This window comes from Mesoplodon bidens (genome assembly GCF_964165515.1).
Source record: "Mesoplodon bidens genome assembly, chromosome: 2".
NCBI classification, from domain to species: domain Eukaryota; kingdom Metazoa; phylum Chordata; class Mammalia; order Artiodactyla; family Ziphiidae; genus Mesoplodon; species Mesoplodon bidens.
Window position 1 is genome coordinate 54,174,829 of NC_138177.1, and position 17,575 is coordinate 54,192,403.

At 50.5% G+C, this 17,575-nt stretch overlaps 1 long non-coding RNA gene across 5 annotated transcripts in view; it reads left to right on the plus strand.

Annotated features, from left to right (window-relative positions):
* The first annotated feature begins 5,858 nt into the window (after positions 1-5,858).
* LOC308613017 overlaps positions 5,859-17,575 on the plus strand; it is a 157,134-nt gene continuing 145,417 nt past the window's right edge. For 3 of the 5 annotated variants that reach the window (XR_014015203.1, XR_014015204.1, XR_014015205.1), the window contains exon 1: positions 14,776-15,548. This is a non-coding gene — a long non-coding RNA (uncharacterized lncRNA). Of the gene's footprint in view, positions 7,310-8,007; positions 8,435-14,775; positions 15,549-17,575 lie in introns of those variants that run through there. The other 2 variants (XR_014015201.1, XR_014015202.1) reach the window with 2 other exon arrangements.

Below are 17,575 nucleotides of genomic sequence, written 5' to 3' on the forward strand. Positions count from 1 at the left end.
AAGTGTCTTTCTCAAGGACCTGGGAGTCAGCTCTTTGAAATATAACCTTCAAGAAAGGTACTGCCCCTAGTTCCCAGTCTCTGTGGGGAGTATAGGAGCCTAACTTTGATAAGAGCCAAAGCAAACAGAGATGGTCTAATTATATTGACCAACCTCTTCCCCAGCATCCTCTACTATTTTTCCTACAGCTCATCCTGGCATCTAAAAACTTCTGTGCCTTTTGTTTCAGCAGAACGGAGTTCAGTCTCTCTCCCCTATTACAGAATCATCTTGAGTAAAGTACTCCTTGCCTGTTTAACCATCTGGTGCATTTTTTCTTTGACATCACTCCATCACATACTCCAAACTGCCTACCACTTTCAGATTAATCTTATAAAACTTTGTATATGTGCTGCTGAAGTGAGCACAATCTTTATAGAACTTTGACTCACTCCCTATTTCCTGTGGCATGAAGCCCACCATTCAAACTTCTCCACAGTCTTATACCTTCCAAACTCATTAGTGTTATCTTCCAATTCCTGAATTCTCTCCTCCAATAATATTAGTACATTTTCTTCCTAAACGTGGCTAATATTTCCCCATTTTGAGATTTCATGTCTATTCTAATTTTTTTAATATTTGGAAATTTTATTATACTGTATTTGCCTATAACAAATAAAATAGAAATTGTTTCAAATCTTTGCAAATAAATTTAGTACAGGGTATTAAGAACACCAGTGATGAAACTTCTGAGAAGTAAAGAAGGGCCACCTAGATAATGAAGTGATTAGTAGGAACAGGAATTTACTTTTACCCCTATGCTGGAAAGGCAAAGTTAAGGAGAGGGTTGTAAAGGAGTCCAGGGCCAGGTTAAATGATCATCAATGGCAGACCATACCAGTTCCGTCTCATTGGAGTTGGAGCCGTGGAAGTTACACAGTTGCTGCTGGAGAATCTTCACAAAGTAGAGGAAGAAAGGGAGAAATCTCGTAGCTTATCCCTAAACTCCCATACACCATCAGTTGCTTCTTTTTGACTGCGCCTGATCAGAAGTAAGCTGCCTGTATGAGTCTGCTATCATGTGATACAAAACAGATTCAAGAAGGAACAATGACTACATTCAAGGAAAAGCAGTCCAAAACTAGTATTTTTGCTTGAATGTTGTGCAACAGTCTGTTTTCTGTATTTTTTCTAACTTTATTGAGATGTAATTGACATATGGCATTGTGTAAGTTTAAGGTGTACAACTTGTTGGTATGTTACATGTTGTGAAATGATTACCACAGCGGAGCTAGTTAACACAACTCCATTACCTCACATAAATACCATTTCTTTTTTTCCATGAGAACATTTAAGATCTACTCTCTTAGCAACTTTAAAGCATATAATACAGTTCTGTTAACTGCAATCACCATGCTGTAGATTAGATTCCCAGAAATTCATCTGCTAGCTGGATATTTTACCCTTTGGTCAACATCTCCCCATTTCCCCCAACCCCAACCCCTGGCAACAACCATTCTATTCTCTGTTTCTCTGGGTTTGGCTGTTTTAGAGTCTACAATTTAGTTATATCATACAGTATTTATTTTTCTCTCTCTCACTTATTTCACTCATCATAATGCCCCAAGGATCCATAAATGTTGCAAGTGGCAGGATTTTCTTCTTTTTCATGGCTGAATAATATTCCATCTATGAACATACCACATCTTCTATATCCATTTATCCATGTATGGACACTTTGGTTGTTTCCATTTCTTGGCAATTGTGAATAATGCTGCAATGAACGTGCAAGTGCAGATATCTCTTTGAAATAGTGATTTCATTTTCTTTGGATATATATATACCCAAAGCAGGATTGCTAATATATGCTAGTTTTCTTTTTAATTTTTTGAGGAGACTCCATATTGTTTACCATAGCGGCTGTACCAATTTACACGCCCACCAACAGTGCACAAGGGTTTCCTTTTCTGCACCTTGTCAACATTTGTTACCTCTTAGTCTCTTTGAGGTGATATCTTGTTGTAGTTTTGATTTGCATTTCCCTGGTGATTAGTGATGTAGATCATCTTTTCATGAACCTGTTTGTGATTTGGATGTCTTCATTGGAAAAAATTTTATTCAGTTCTTCTGCCCAAGTTGTTTTTTTTTTTTTTTTTTTTTTTTTTTTTTTTACAGTTTTGCTTTATTTATTTATTTATTTTTGGCTGTGTTGGGTCTTCGTTTCTGTGCGAGGGCTTTCTCTAGTTGTGGAGAGCGGGGGCCACTCTTCATCGCGGTGCACGGGCCTCTCACTATCGCGGCCTCTCTTGTTGCGGAGCACAGGCTCCAGACGCGCAGGCTCAGTAATTTTGGCTCACGGGCCCAGTTGCTCCGCGGCATGTGGGATCTTCCCAGACCGGGGCACGAACCCGTGTCCCCTGCATCGGCAGGCAGACTCTCAACCACTGCGCCACCAGGGAAGCCCCCTGCCCAAGTTTTAATTGAATTGTTTGAAAATCTATCTATATCTATATCTATATCTATATCTATATCTATATCTATATATCTATATATCTATATATCTATATATCTATATATATAGCCATTGTATGAGTTCCTTATATATTTTGGATATTAACACCTTATCACATACATGATTTGCAAATATTTTCTCCCATTCTGTAGCTTGCCCTTTCATTTTGTTGACTGTTTATTTTTTCTGTGTAGAAGCTTTTTAGGTTGATGTCGTTATATAACAAGTTGTATAACAAGTTGTATATAACAGGTTATATAACAAGTTGTATTTCTCTTGGTGATTTTAAGATTCCCTTGTTATCTTTAACGTTGACATTTTAATTTTGATATTTCTTGGTATGGATCTCTTTAGGTTGATCTGCTTTGGAGCTCTCTGGGCTTCCTGTATCTGGACGTCTGTTTCTTTCCCCAGGTTAGGAAAAGTTTTCAGATATTATTTCTACGAATGTTTTCTGCCCCCTTTTCTCTTCTCCTTCTGGAGTTCCTATAAGGTGAATGTTATTCCATTTGATGTGCCATAAATCCCTTAAGCTATATTCATTATTTTCATTCTTTTTTCTTCCTTATTCTCTGATTGGATGAGTTCCTCTGACCTGTCTTTGAGTTCACCTATTCTTTCTTATGCTTCATCTACTATATTTCTAAGTTCAGTTATTGCATTCTCCAGTTCTGTGACTTCTATTTGGACCTTTCTTATATCTTCTGTTTCTTCGTTGAAGTTCTCACTGTTTTCATCCATTTTCTTCTGAGTTCAGTGAGCATTTTTATGACCATAACTCTGAACTCTTTATCAAGTAAATTACTTATGTTCATTTCATTAAGATTTTTTCCTGAGGTTTTATTTTGTTCTTTTTTTGGAGTATAGTCCTCTCTTTCTTCATTTTGCTTGACTCTCTGTGTTGGTTTCTATGCATTAAGTGAAATAGCCACATCTCCCAGTCTTGAAGAGCTGTGTGACAGATGAACCTTGTCATTTAACCCTGTCTACTCTTGGTTGCCTTTCAAACCTTTGTGATTGTCTAAGCAGTTTATTTTTAATAGACATGGCACACCATCCCAGCAGTTGAGGGTGTGCCAAGACAAATAAGCATCCCAAAGGGGAGGATCTCAGGCAGCACCCAGATTCAGGTTGATAGGAAGCCAGAAAATTTGGTAACAGCTTTTAAAGAATGCAAATATATTCAGTCTTGTGAGATTGCAAGTGTAAGCCCTGCTGGGCCCCAGAAGCAAGCAACCTGAAGGTGTTCCCTGGGGAGCAGTCACAAGAAAACAGCGCTTCAGATAAGTGTACAAGCTCCATTCTGGGAGATACCAGTGAACTGTAGTAAGGCAGAGTGAGGGTGGAAAGATGGTACCCCCAGGCTACCTTCCCTGAGAGCACATCCGTAGCCCCTAGATGTGTGCTGAACCTGAAGCCTGCTCTTAAGTCTTGTCCCTACTAGCAAATGGGCCTTTTTCATGTAAAGGCTGGGGCTGTGTCTCAGTCTAATTTGTAATGGTACATCCTGGGGTGGTATCCTGCAAAGAACTGTCTCTCCAATTGTTACAGACCCATGGGACCCAGAAAAGAAATCCCTGCTGGCCTCCAGAGCCAGGTGATCAAGGAGCATCCCCTGAGTGGAGGCCACAAAAACGGGATCTCCCGTCTTGGAGATTCTGGCTCTCTGGAGCACATCAGAAGGAAAGTGTGAAGATGATGCTTACTGGCTGGAGTGAGGCGGTGGGAAGAGTGCAAAGATGACACCATTTGAATAAAGGGCAAGAGGGAAAAGAAAAAAAGAAAAAGAAGAAGGAAAAAATATATATATAGCAAGACAGAGGAAGAGCAGGGAAGAAGGAGCCAGATGGCTGGAGCACAAAGTTGTCACCTGCAGGAAAGGAAAAAGGGGAAGAAAGATGGCACCTTTCAGTTTTATCAAGGCAGAGAGAGCGCAGGAAGATGGCACCCGCCAGCCTCTGTCCCTGGGGAGTATTCCAGGAGGCCCCTGTTTCTCAGATTAATGCTTGAAAATTGGGAAGTGAATCTCTTTCACAAAAAGTCAGAGTGCTTTTCAAAGGGCTGCTTCTGCACTTGGCCCTCGGGCAGGTGAGTCTGTGCACAGGCCCTTTAAGAGCTGTTCCTCAGTTCACCACAGCCCTGTGGGTCTCATGGGATGTGCCTTGTTGGTCTTCAAAGTCACATGTTTTGGCCGTCTATCTCTCAGGTGCCAGCCTTAAAATTTGGAGTGCCCAATGTGGGGTCCAAACCCTTCACCTCTTAGGAAGAAGCTCCAGGTTTTGAGTTCCTTCCTAATTGTGTGTCTCCACACCAAGGATGGGGTTTATGGCAAAATTGTGTCTCAGCCTTTCCTACCTGTTCTGATGTGGTTTCCCTCTGGTTTTCCTGATGTGAAGGGGTTGCTCCACCATCTTTTAGTTTTCTTCAGAGGAAATTTTTCCATATGTAGCTGTAGATTTGGTGTGTTTGTGGGAGGAGGTGGGTTCAGGATCTTCGTCTGTTGCCATCTTGAACTGGAACCTATTTAATATGTTTTAAATTTTGGTTTTCAATCGTTCAGTTTGTTACTAGTATATGGAAATATGATCAATGTTGTGTATTAATGTTTATGTATTGATTTTATATTCTGAGATCCTGCTAAAGCAAGTGACTATAATTTATTATGAGTCTACTTATACATTCCTTGGAATTTTCTATGTAGACAATTATGTCATCTGTAAAGAATGACAGTTATATTTCTTCTTTTCTAATATGTATGCCTCTTTTTTTCATTTTCTTGCTGTACTACACTAACTAGAATCTAAAGTGCTAAGTTGAAAACTAAGATAAGAGTGGACATTCTAACCTTGTTTTTGAACTCGGGGAAAAGCATTCATTCTTTCACCATTTCATGTGATGTTAGAAGTAGGTTTTTTGTAGATGTGCTTTATTAGGTTGAGGTAGTGACCTTCTATTCCTAGTCTTCTGAGCATTTTTAATGTGAAGCGGTGTTGAATTCCGTTAAACGCCTGTTCTGTGTTAACTGGTGTGACAGCACGTGTCTCCTCTTTAGACTCAATCTGGTAGATTACATTGATGAGTGTTTACCATTGAACAAGGCTTGCGTCCCTGGAATCAACGCCACTTGGTCATAGTCTGTTATTCATGTGGATTCTGATGGTAGGTATTCTTGTGGATTTCTTCTAGTAGGGTAAATTATGGCTCCCCAAAAACGTCCGTGTTTAACCCCTCCTATAACGATATGTGAACGTTACCTTGCATGGAAAAATGGACTTTGCAGCTGTGAGTAAGTAAAAAATCTTGAGATGAAGAGATGATCATAAATTTTTTGGGTGGGCTATATATAAACACCAAGAGCTGTATAGGAGGGCCACAGGAAGAGTCAGAGTTGGAGAGACCATGTGATGAGGGAAGCAGAGATTAAAGTGATGCACTTTGAAGATGGAAGAAGGGACTAATTCCAAGGAATGCAGGCAGCTTCTAGAAGACAGAAAGGGAAAGGAAACAGATTCTCCTGTAGGGCTTCAAAAGGAACAAGCCCTGAGACACCTTGACTAATATCAGACTACTAAGCTGCAAAAACTTTCTTTCACAAAGGGTCAAGGAGGGCTGGGAGCACATATGTGCTGCCCACCTGGACAGAGAAGGACCTGTGAGGCTGACCTACAGATTCTGTGGAGGTGGAGAGACATGAGCCCCTTTCTTCTCCAAGCTCTTTGCAGGGTCCAGCAGAGAGTCAGGCCACCTGTGAAAGCCTGCGGCCCCAGTATTGCATGCTGGTGGTGTAGGGGTCATGTTCAGGGAGTCTCTGTTGTCCTAACACCTGCCTGGGTCCTGGGGAAGGAATCAGAACTCAGAAGCAGGAGAAGAGCCTTTGGCCAGCAGGGAAAGGGGGGTGAGGCCCAGGGCAGGTCCATAAAAGATCAGAGCATCTCAGTGCTTTAGGAGGAAGGGGCTTCAGAGGTGGGCCAGCACAGGCTGTGACAGAGGCTAAGCAGACTGGGAGGGGAAGCACTTCTGGGAGACAGCAGGGGTCTACTCCCTGCCCCTCGTTGTTTGCTCGTCTCACTCTAATGAGCGGTCATTTCCCCTGCTCTGATGATTCGAAGTCTCTGCCGGCACCCACAGGACGGTGACTGAGGCCTCCACACTCCTCAGCATGGATCCCAGCTCCCACTCAGATCTGGGGCCACAGACACCTCTCCCACCCCCTGCTGCCCCTGTGAGCAAGCTGTTCTTGTGAAACGTGGTCATAGTTTGTTAGGAGGATCTGTTTTCTATGGGGATACAAACCAGTGTTGATACCGATACACACACATGTCCAGCCATGGGTGCAAAGGGAAGGGACAGTAGTTCTGGGGTGTCTTTGCAGACCCGGAGGCCCCGGACGCCAGTCCCCACGGCCACAGCCACATGGGTCCTCCTCCCTCAGTTGAACGAGATGCTGCTGCACAGAAATCCCACAAGTTCCACAAAGGGGCCCAACTGTCCTTTCCCTTATACACACCTTTAACGGGTGCCCCATGAATTTCCCCACACCCATTCCCCTTGTAGCACCCTCATTAGGATTAAGAGGTAGCGGCCTCCACCACTCTCCACATTGCAATAATCCCAGTGGGACTAGAGGATGCTCCCGCTACGATGAGGCAGACAGTCCTGTCCCCATGGCCAAGACTTTTCCTCTCTGGTCAGGCCACCCACACAGGAAACCCTGGATGAGCGGAGGGTCATCCCAGCGCCGTCGCCTGGCCACTTCAGGGAAGCAGAGAGAAGCTCCATAATGACAAGGGCTGTCTCCAGGCTCCATCCTAGAAACTGGTGAGTGTCCAGAGGGCGGAAAGGCACAAAAGCAGCTCTGCCTCCCCAGAAGGTTCAGGGATGCAGCAGATGGTACAGGTGCCCCAGAAGGGCCCTAGCCAAGCAGGCGTTAGAGAAGGGCATGATGAGGGGATCCCTGGGGCAAGTGAGAGCTGTGCGTTCCCAGGAGCAGCCTGAGGAGTCCTTGTCTATGTGGAGGAAAGGTGTGGCCACCTGTAGATCCAGAGCTCCTGTGACCTCCCTCATCCTTCCTTCCTCTCAGGATCGCTCTCTGTGGAGCAGCTCAACACCAACAAGATGACAGTGGCCTGAGAGCATTTCCCACGAAAACGATCTTTGTTCACAATTTACATACATCACTCCAAAGGTCCTCCTCCCACCCACACCTGGCCACACCCACCTCCCCCACCTCCCTAACCCCCCACAATCCCGCTCCCCCTCCCCACCCTGGTGGTCCTGCCCACCCTCCCTTCCCCCCACATCATCCAGGATCAGCACTGGGAGGAGGAAGAGCCCTAGGCTCCCCTGGAGGGCTGGCCCAGCTGTTCCCTACTGGCTGCAGTGCTTCTTCTTCCTCCACCCACGCTTCTCTGTGACAAACGGGTCACGTTTTCTCTTTCTGGGCTGTGAGGGGCGAGCCAGCCCCAGAGCCAAGGCTGGCCTCCCAGAGATGCCGAGGCCAGCCCCGGGGATGGGCAGCTTCTCAGCAGCGGCTGGGTGTCCACACAGAGCCCACTTCCTCGACTTGGGAGCGGCTGGTGGAGCTGGGCTGAGGCCTCTTCTCTGAGAGGAGGGGGCCTAAGGAGCACTCTGGGCCCCCCAACCTCCAGGGGAGGCCAGGCCTGAGGCACGCACAGGACTCTGCGACAGCCAGAAAGGCAGCAGGCTCTGCAGAGAGCCAGAGAGGAAGGCCAGGCTGGAGAGCTCCTCCTCGTCCTCACTGGACCCGTCCCTGGGCCCTCGGGCCTCCCGAACAGGAGAGGCCTCTCTGAGAAGAGATGCATCCCTGGGTCCCAGTAGAGGGCCAGTGCGCCTTTGATCCTGGGGAGGGGAGGGCCGTCCGGCCCGGAATGGAGAGACCTCCTGATGTCCTCGACAGGGAACAAAGACTTTGGGCCTACACAGGTCAGTGTCTGTTTCGATGAGCCTATGAAGAGCCTCAGAATCAATCTCTGGTGGGCAGGCTTCATCACTGACCCCTAGATGGGGGTCTTGGTCGTGCCTGTGGGCACCTTGGCCGGCGTCAGACTCAGAAGGACTTGAGCGCATTCCGGGTGCACTGTGACTCGGGGCTGCCCGCACACCGTCGTCCTCTTTCAAGGCCAGGAGTCGTTTCTGCACCAGCTGGTAGGAGGGAGGAGGACAGTGACGGCTCCACACACACGTGTGAGAGGAGGAGCACTGGGCAGTGGGACAATGGCCCTGGGGGGGAGGAGGGGACGGGCGACCCCAGGACTCGAATCCAAATACAGACACTGTGGCAGTCCTGCCATCCTCCTGCACCTTATTCCCAGCTTTGTGTCTTTCCCACCCCTCCCGGATCCCCATCCTCTCCTTCTTTTCACCCTGCACTGCACCCACCCCAGAACGGGCCCTTCCCCATGCCAGGCGTCCCAGGCAGGGGAGGGATGGACAGTGCTATGTGGCCCTCCTGTTCTGGGGCCCTACCTCTCCCCTGTTCACTGGGGTCCCTCTGTGCCCTGGTCTTCCTGGGTGTCCCTTGTGTCCCCTGTTCTACCGGGGATCCCTCCCTCCTCTGGCTCCCCTGGGTCATCTGGGTTCCCCTGTCCCCTGGATCACCTGGGGCCCCCCTCCCATGGGGTCCCCTGGCTCCCTGAGTGTCCCTCTCCCTCCCCTGACTCACTTCTTCGGGGGTGAGCCCTTCCTCCTGCTCCAGCTCCTTCTCTAGGGCCAAGAGATCCAGCTGTGGGTCTGGGGAAAGCAAATATGCCAGGAATCCAGGGTGAATGACTGCCTCCACCTAGAACAGAAAGAAGAGGCTGTGAGCATCCTTGGCCAGGAGTGGCCTGTGAGGCAAGAAGACCAGGAGGGAAAGTGAAAAGCAGAGACCCACCCCACTCTCCTCCACAAGGCAGGGATGGTCAGCACACACACACACACACACACACACACACACGCAAACATGCACATACACAGTCACACACAAAAGAGCACACATACAGAGGCACAAACACAGACACAAAGGCATACACACAGATAGACACAAACATATACACACAAACATCTGCGTAAACCTCCCCTAACACCAGGCTCAGGAACAAGGAGCTGAGCTTAAGTCCCAACGGCCTGAGCAGAACCCAGATCTTGGGTGCTGAGTGTTCCATGCCCTGGCATCTTGTAGACCCCAGTCTCCAGGCCTAGCCTACTTTGGTGACAAAGTCCTCCTGGGAACACAGCTTGTCAATGTAGCTTAAGAGATCCGGGTCCGAGTAGGTGCCGTCCTCTTCCTGCTGCAGCTCATTTCCGTCCTCTCCCCATTCTCCATCTGAGTCGCCTGTGGCTGAGTGGATGGGCCCCACCAGCGCCTCCATGATGTCCATATACTCCCTCACAGCCTCAGGTGGGATCTCCTCGGGTGCCTTGGGCTCCGGGGGTCGCTGGGACCTGTGTGGCTTCGGGCGGGAGGGCTGGGCGCTGGGGCCGGACATCCTGGGAGCACAGGCTGAGGCAGAGCAGGAGGAAGGGAAGGAAGGTGAGGGGCTCCCGGTCCACCTCCTGACCACCGAGCGCACGCTGGTGAGGGCATTGTTGGGGGACATTGATGTGGGTGTGGGGGTTCAGGGCCACCTGAAACTTCATGCACAGTTGGAGGGGGGAGGTAAGGGGGGCATCTAAGAGAGTCACATGTGAGGAAGTGGGGAACCTCCAATTTTCCAGGGGTGTCCCCATCAAGCCCACTTCTTAGGCAGACTTGGTGTGCAGTTCTTTGACAGGGAGGTGTGAGAGAAGTTACAAAATTGACCAAGTCAATACCCCGTAGTGACAAAGGGCATCTGAGACCCCACCCCCGCACCCCCCGCCTCGGTGGCTGTTTTGCTTGAAAGACCAGTGCCCCTGTCTTGAAGGAAAATGATCCACATGGGAACAGTGGCCAACCCTAGGCCCCTGTTACCTGTGCGTTCAACTCCAGTGGGAACCTGGGTGGCTGGCTGAAGGCCCACTTTCGGGGCTGGGGGCCCCCGAGGATCCAGCTTCGGTGGGGCTGGAGGAGGCAGGCCCTGCGCGCACTGCATCCACTGCAACTGCTGAATCTGCATCTCCTCCTCTGCCTCAAATTGCATGAACCTGGGGGGTGACGGAGGCACAGGCCAGCCTGAGAAAATGGCCTGGGTTCTGGAGCCCAACAAAGGCAGCCAAGAATGAGGGATTGGGAGAGGATGTGCCTTGGCGCTGTCAAGGCCCTGCGAGGTGCTGTCCACAGCAGAGAGCTGCTCCTGGAACTGATACAAGACCTGGGACCCTTCCTGCCTCACCAGCACTGGAGAGCATTCAACAGCATAGACCCAGGTCGCTGCACTGAACCAGGTCAACGGGACACATGGCTGACCCAGGGGGTACCCTCCTCATGCCCCCCCGTACCCATCCAGAACCACATGAAGGGCTGACAGCCAGAGGCTGGAACAGGCATGTGTTCCCCACAGGGGTCCTTGCCCGAATCCAGGACCCTGGGTTGGGACTGAGAGTCCTGGAACATAGACCTGGAGACAGGGCTCAGGACAAGCTGGACGATGTGGATGCTGAGCTTAGAGGACAGGCCTTCCTTTCCTCTGAGAGGCGCTTGTTTGTTTGGTTTTGTTTCTTAAACCAAGGGGATTACCGTGGAGCAAACACTGGAAGGGCCAGAGACCTTTGGGCTGACGACAGCTGGCTTCCCCAGCCCCTTCAGGGATGCCAGGGTACCCACTCAGGCCACTTTTCATGAGGAGAGGGGGTCCCAAATCTATGTCAGTGGCCGCTGTCAGCCACCATTAAGGAAGCAGCAGGCTGGCGGGTGGAGCTCTTTCCCCGGCCCAGCCCATATGGCCGGAGTTGGACCCCTACTGGACTCACAGCTTCACCCTGCCCCGTCCTGAGACCTTCATGTCAGGGCAAGGGTAGGTCAAACTCAGGGGAGGGCAGAGCTCCTGGTGGAGGAAGGACAGAAGACCCAAACTCTCAAGGTGAGGGAGGGGTTTCTGGAGGACTGTAGGGCCTCTGGGCTGCGGGGTCCCTGTTCCGAGCGACAGCCCTTCTCCTTTGTCCTCTCTGATGAGCACCCCCACGGCCAGACCCTGCCCTCACCCACTCGCCTCACCCTCCACGCAGCCCCTGGGCCCAGGACGCTGACTCACTTTTGCGCCATCTCGTAGTAGATCATCCGGGCAGAGTTGCTAATGTGCTGCCATTCCTGCACGGCCCTGCACAGTCCCTCCTCCAGTGTCATGGTGGGCTTCAGGCGGGCCAGGGATCGAAGCGCTGGGCTGTAAGCACTCGGGGTCAGTCTCTGTGCCCAGCCCAGTCCCCACCTGCCTGACCCCACCCGCCAATGTGGACCACACGTCGCTCAACACAGCATGACTGAGCCACAGGAGGGTGAGAGGCAGGTGTCTGGGATGTGGCAGAGACAAGCCTTCCCGGCTACTGCCGTCACCGCCTCACACTCCCTCGAGGATGACCATCCACTCCCAGGCTAGAGCTGGGACACTGTGCCTTGGGGAGCTCTTTTCCTCTTCAAGGCTGCCTTTTCATAATAAAAATCACCATCATCAGTGAGGCGTGGCATGTGCCAGGCAATCTGCTCACACTTCATAGATTAGCCCAAGGAGTCTTCTGCACGGTCCTCTGAGTGAAGTGTGATTGTCCCCTTTTTACGAGGGACCGCAGGTTTAGGATGGAAATGCCTGCCAGGCTCACAACTCTAGCGGGAGAGAGCCCACGCCCTTAGGAGAGCTCTACCATCACCCAGTTCTTACTGGAATTCTCCACAACAACGAAGTCCAGGCGTGCATGAAGCACACTCCTGGGCCCCGCCCTCCTCCCCCTCCTCCGAAGTGACCTCCCCCGGCCACGTACACTCAAGTCCTGTATGAAAGGAGACGTCAGCACAGGAGAGTGTGGCATCCACTCCTTGGCTCCTCAACTTACACCACGACCCTCTCTGACTGCAAGTCTTCAGGCCATATTACATTGAGAATCATGGAAGAACAAGCTGGCTAGACTCACAGGGGGGTGGGGTCAGTCGAGATAAGGCACATTTCAGTCATGATGTCAGGGACTGGCAGGCTCGCCCGTATGGCCGACAATGTGCCTTCCCATGGCATGGACATCGCCCTCACACCTTGCTTCCAGGATCCCTAGAAACCTAAGCTGCGAGTCCATCCCCAGTTCCTCTTTATGTAAGAGCTCCGATAAGCTCACGACCCCCTGAGCGTTCACTCACATGAGAAAGCAGGAAAGAGCTTCTGCATCAGGACTCTGGGGAAGGTGTCTCCGGGCCAGTGGCTTGAGGCGCTGCCAACGTCGGAAGTTACTGTACACGCTCTGGTGGTTAGAGCAGTCCTCCTGCGAGGCGTAGGGCTGGTTGGTGTCCAGGCTGCCCTCCCTGGAAGTGCCATGTGGCCATGGCCCAGAGTTCACTGGGCGAAGGTTAGGGGCCATCTGGGCAGCTGGTGGTGGAGCTTGAGGAGGAAAGCCTGGGGTCCAGCCTCCCCTGCCAGCCTGAGTAACTCCAACAGCTGGAGCAGTCACAATGGTCTCCATCGCAGGGGTGGCTAAGAATATGGGTGCAGGACATGCAGCACTCACTCTGAGGGCCCCTGGAGTGCTCAAGTTGAGGGGGCCCTGAGGAACGATAAAGGTCTGAGTCTGGGGGGCCTGCACTGGCCTCCCTTGTGACCTGACTTGTACAGTGAAGTTGCAAGCCCCAGGGGCACTGGGGCCACAGCCACCGTTAGCCACCAAAGGCATCCTGGGGAAAGCTGGCAGCCGCAGGCTGCTGCCAGGAGGGAATGCGGGGGCGATGAGAGGTGGCAGGTGCTGCTCCCAGGGTGGCCGGTGCTGGGCGCCAGGAATGGGTGGAGGAAAGGACACTGCCATGAAAGTAGACAAGGAGGCACCGGGGTTCATGGTGACATCCGTTCCCAGCACTGCAGATGCTGTTGAGGCAAAGGAAAGGAGTGAATGGAGGAGGAGAATGGGCAAGTGGGACTGAGGCTTTCTGCGGCATCAGAGTGTAAATCACAGATGAGAGACACTTGGACAGGGGAAACTGCAGCGGGCAAATGTCTTCAAGTGATTTTCATGCCCTGACCTCCAGTTGAGAATTATTCCACTGGTGACCCCACGCCCATCCACCAAGCTCCCTGACCCCTGCCTGCCGAGAAGAAATTGCCTCAGCAAGCACTCACTTGGAGAGCCTCCCTAAGGCACACCCTGGCACCTAAGCCTCACAGGCTGTCTCCCAAGACCTGGAGCTGTGTGGACATCCGCTCTGTGAGAAATGCCCCTCAGCCGGCATACTAGCAGGTAGGGGCCTTCTGCAAGGTAAGTTCTAGGCCCCCAAAGGCCCTTTGTGGACAGGGACTGTGTAAAATATTAGGGCCCCACCTCCTCCTCAGTCCTCCTTTTCCTGATGCTCAGTATAAACCCCCTCTTTCTTTCCTAGCCTCACAAAACAAAACAAAATGCTGGAAAATCTCTCTAATGGAATCCTGATACAAACCCATGACACTGGCCCAGAAAGCACCTGCATCTCAGAACAACCCACAGCAGATACGTAACATGGGCCAGGTCCTGCCACCCCCTCCCCAGTGCCCAGAGTCACTGTCATCAGTCAGGAGTTCTGTTCCTAGGGGCTTGGGGTGGTCTCAGAAGTAGGCGCGTGTCCTTTAGATTCTGTCATTTCACAGCCAGTGATGGCTGCAGAGGATTAAACAAGGGCCAGGGAATTGTCATGTTACATTGGTCGTGGGAGTACAGACCGCCTGTGGTCCTTTCCCTTCCAGCTCCCAATAACGGAGAGACAATCTGAGATGCAGGCATAAGCCAGATGCCATGGCGATCAAGTTGTCTGAAACACATCCCCGTTCAGGAGAACAAGGTACACACCACGGTGCACCTAACGAACCAGAACAGATGTCATAGGACGTTTAACAGTAACACAGAAGATCATCTTCCTGATCCTGGGCTACATTCCTTCCCCCTTTAAAAGAGGAAGCAGCCTTCATAGACATTCCACCCGAACCAACCCCACTCCACATCTGTTCCCTGTCCATGAAGGAGTGACATGAAATAGGAACAAACTCTTCCTCTCAAGGCAGCCTGAGGGTCCACCATGAGATACTGGACAAGATGAAGTAGGTCTGAAGTACTGCCATTCCACAAAAGGAAGAACAATTCAGAGCAACTCAGAACCTGAGGCCTCTGTTGCCTGAAGTTACACGTAACGGTTGCCCATCCCCTGTTGAATCCAAGGCAACAGTTACCTGAACTGAGAAGTGAGCTCTGGGCTGGGAGGAGTGGACGAGGTGTGGGCTGCGGCAGTTAGAGTAACCCCCTGCCTAGCTCTCGGAGAGGACACTTCACTGCAGCTGTGGCCACACACAGCCCCATTGAATAGTTTTCTCACCAAGACCATCTCTCCCCACGGCCCCCTGAGATACGGTATGCTCCTGTTTAAATCCCTTTGAAAGATATGGTGAGGCAAGCTTCAGGTGCCTCAGGAACACAATACAGCTCTAGGCTTTCCTCATGACCCTCCCTGTGTCACCACCAGGACATCACACACATCCTTACACACACGTTTCAAAGTGGCTTGTCTCCCTTCTAGAAAGAATCAAACTGTCTGCTGCCATCCTTTCTCCATAGCCAGGGCAATTCCTCTTGATCCACCTCCAACGACCCCTCCTCCCCAGGGCAGTCTCAGGTTTCTTCAGGCTCCCCAGTCTCCCCAGGTGAAATGTCCTTTGTGCGTCCAGTGCTCTCTTCTCCCTCTACTTCAGTCCAACTATGTGCCCACAGTTAAGTGTAACGTGTGAACCCGAAGGATGTGAGGATGGCAGGGTCTCTGAGAACACACCCCCAGCCTATAGGCTTACCTCCTATTGAAGCCATCCTGCAGGCTTGGGCACGGACTACTGCTGCCTGGAAGCCTCAATGAGCAAAGTCAAGACCAGGAGCCAGAGAGCGACCTGCTTCAGCAAACGCTCGGGATCCAAGTCAACGAGGGACACGTTTGAAAGTAAACAGGAAGATGCGGGCTGAACCGTTCTGCGGTGGGGGAGGGGCAGAGGGCACGTGGGTCGGGGTGGCGTGCTCTGGGGGGACATTCCACGAGGGATCTGGCAGGTAGGCAAGAACCGGAAGTTCCTTCCACCTCCCACAGTGGCAACACAATTGGCGTGTGCCTCTTTAGGCAGTTTATAAACTGTTGTTTTGATTCACGGCACCGAGGTTGAACATGACAGTCCCTTCCTTTCACGTCTTTATCCATCAACCTAGGTTTTTTGTTTTTTGTTTTGGTTTTTTTTTTTTTGCGGTACGCGGGCCTCTCACTGTTTTGGCCTCTCCCGTTGCGGAGCACAGGCTCCGGACGCGCAGGCTCAGCGGCCATGGCTCACGGGCCCAGCTGCTCCGCGGCATGGGGGATCTTCCCAGACCGGGGCACGAACCCGTGTCCCCTGCATCGGCAGGCGGACTCTCAACCACTGCGCCACCAGGGAAGCCCTGGAGCTTTTATAATGAAGGAAAACTTAAATGATTTGCAACCAGTAACTTCATACTAGAGGAATGGTGAGGCAAAATATTGTACCCAGGCACTCGAGAAAGGCAGGCTTCCTTGTTGTTTCCTCCCTTTGTTCAGTCATTCAACCAATTATTTACAAGATTCTCACTCATAATTCTGATACAGTATTTGAAGGACTCTTCTCAAGGTCACTGATACAAAAATTGCACCGTGCAAAAATTAGCCAGTCCCAATTCTGCAATCACTTTTGTAATACTTCCAAATCCTACACCCCACAGACAGAGATAATCAAATTAGACCAAATCTAATTTGGGAAGACCAGTCACAGAAGGGAGTATCTAAAAGTCCTTTGGATCATGATCTCTGACTATTCCTGCACAGAATTTGGGGGCGGGCATTGACTACTGAGAAAAAACATCTCTGGACATGCATCACAAAACTTAGAAGACAGTTCATTTCCACTCAATCACGAAACATTAAAGAAATGAAGAGATACCATGTTTGTGTCTTGTGGAGTTTTCAAGTCTGCACCTGGAGGCGCTTAGTGCTGTTACAGGTGAGGGGTCTTCAGAGGCATCCTGTTGAGTGAGAAATGCTCTAATCTTGCATTTGACCAGAAAGCGGATCTGATGATTGAAGTTTCTTTGGGAAGTATTACAAAGTCAGGTCAGTAAGTTGATCCCGCTACTATTTTTGTTGTTGTTGTTGTTCTTGTTTTATTGTCAACTGAAATTCTGCAAGATATTATAAAAAAGGAGGGAGGGAAAGTCAAATTGTTCCCATACTACCTGTTGAAATTGGCCCAGATTGTCAACTCTTTCTCAAAATTATTTTTTAAAAAACCCCAAAACCGTACAAAGGAAACACCTGTGAACACTGAGAAAAAATATTCCAGTAGAGTAAATGCGTTGGAAAAACTCTAGGAACGGAGTCAGGAGACAGTATCATAAGAGTGTTTCCCAGGTCTGAAATTCTTTGCTAGCATTGTTCTTTAACGGAAACTTCAGGTGTGCTAGGGAAAAGGACCTACTGTTTTTTGAAAGGCATTAACAAGAACCAAGGAACTGCAGTCCAAAGGGCATGAAAGTACTTGTACAGCGGAGCTCTCCAGAACTCTTTGTAGCTAAGTGCATGGGTTTCACGAGTGCACATTTCACAAGAGCTGGTTTTAAGAAGAGACCGTCACGAAGGTTCCCAGCGAGGAGCGTCACCAGAGAAGTTCCGCAGCTTGCCCGACCCTCTGTCCATTTCTGTCCTCTCCTGCAGAGACCTCCTAGGCCCGCGCACCCCGCGCCTGCACGCCCGCGCACGCCTGTGCACGCCCACTGGGGCGGGGCTCTCGGGCACGCGGACCGCCGTCCTGCAATGGCTCCCGGCGTCTGTTGGGGCAGTTTGCTCCGGAAGACAGGAGCGCATGCGCGAGCGCGGAGGGTGGGGCCCCAATGGCTGTCCGGCGGGGGAGGGGCCTGTCATGGCGGCCTCTAGAGTCAATTACAGGAATCCTGAGGTAAGGGGTACGGGGA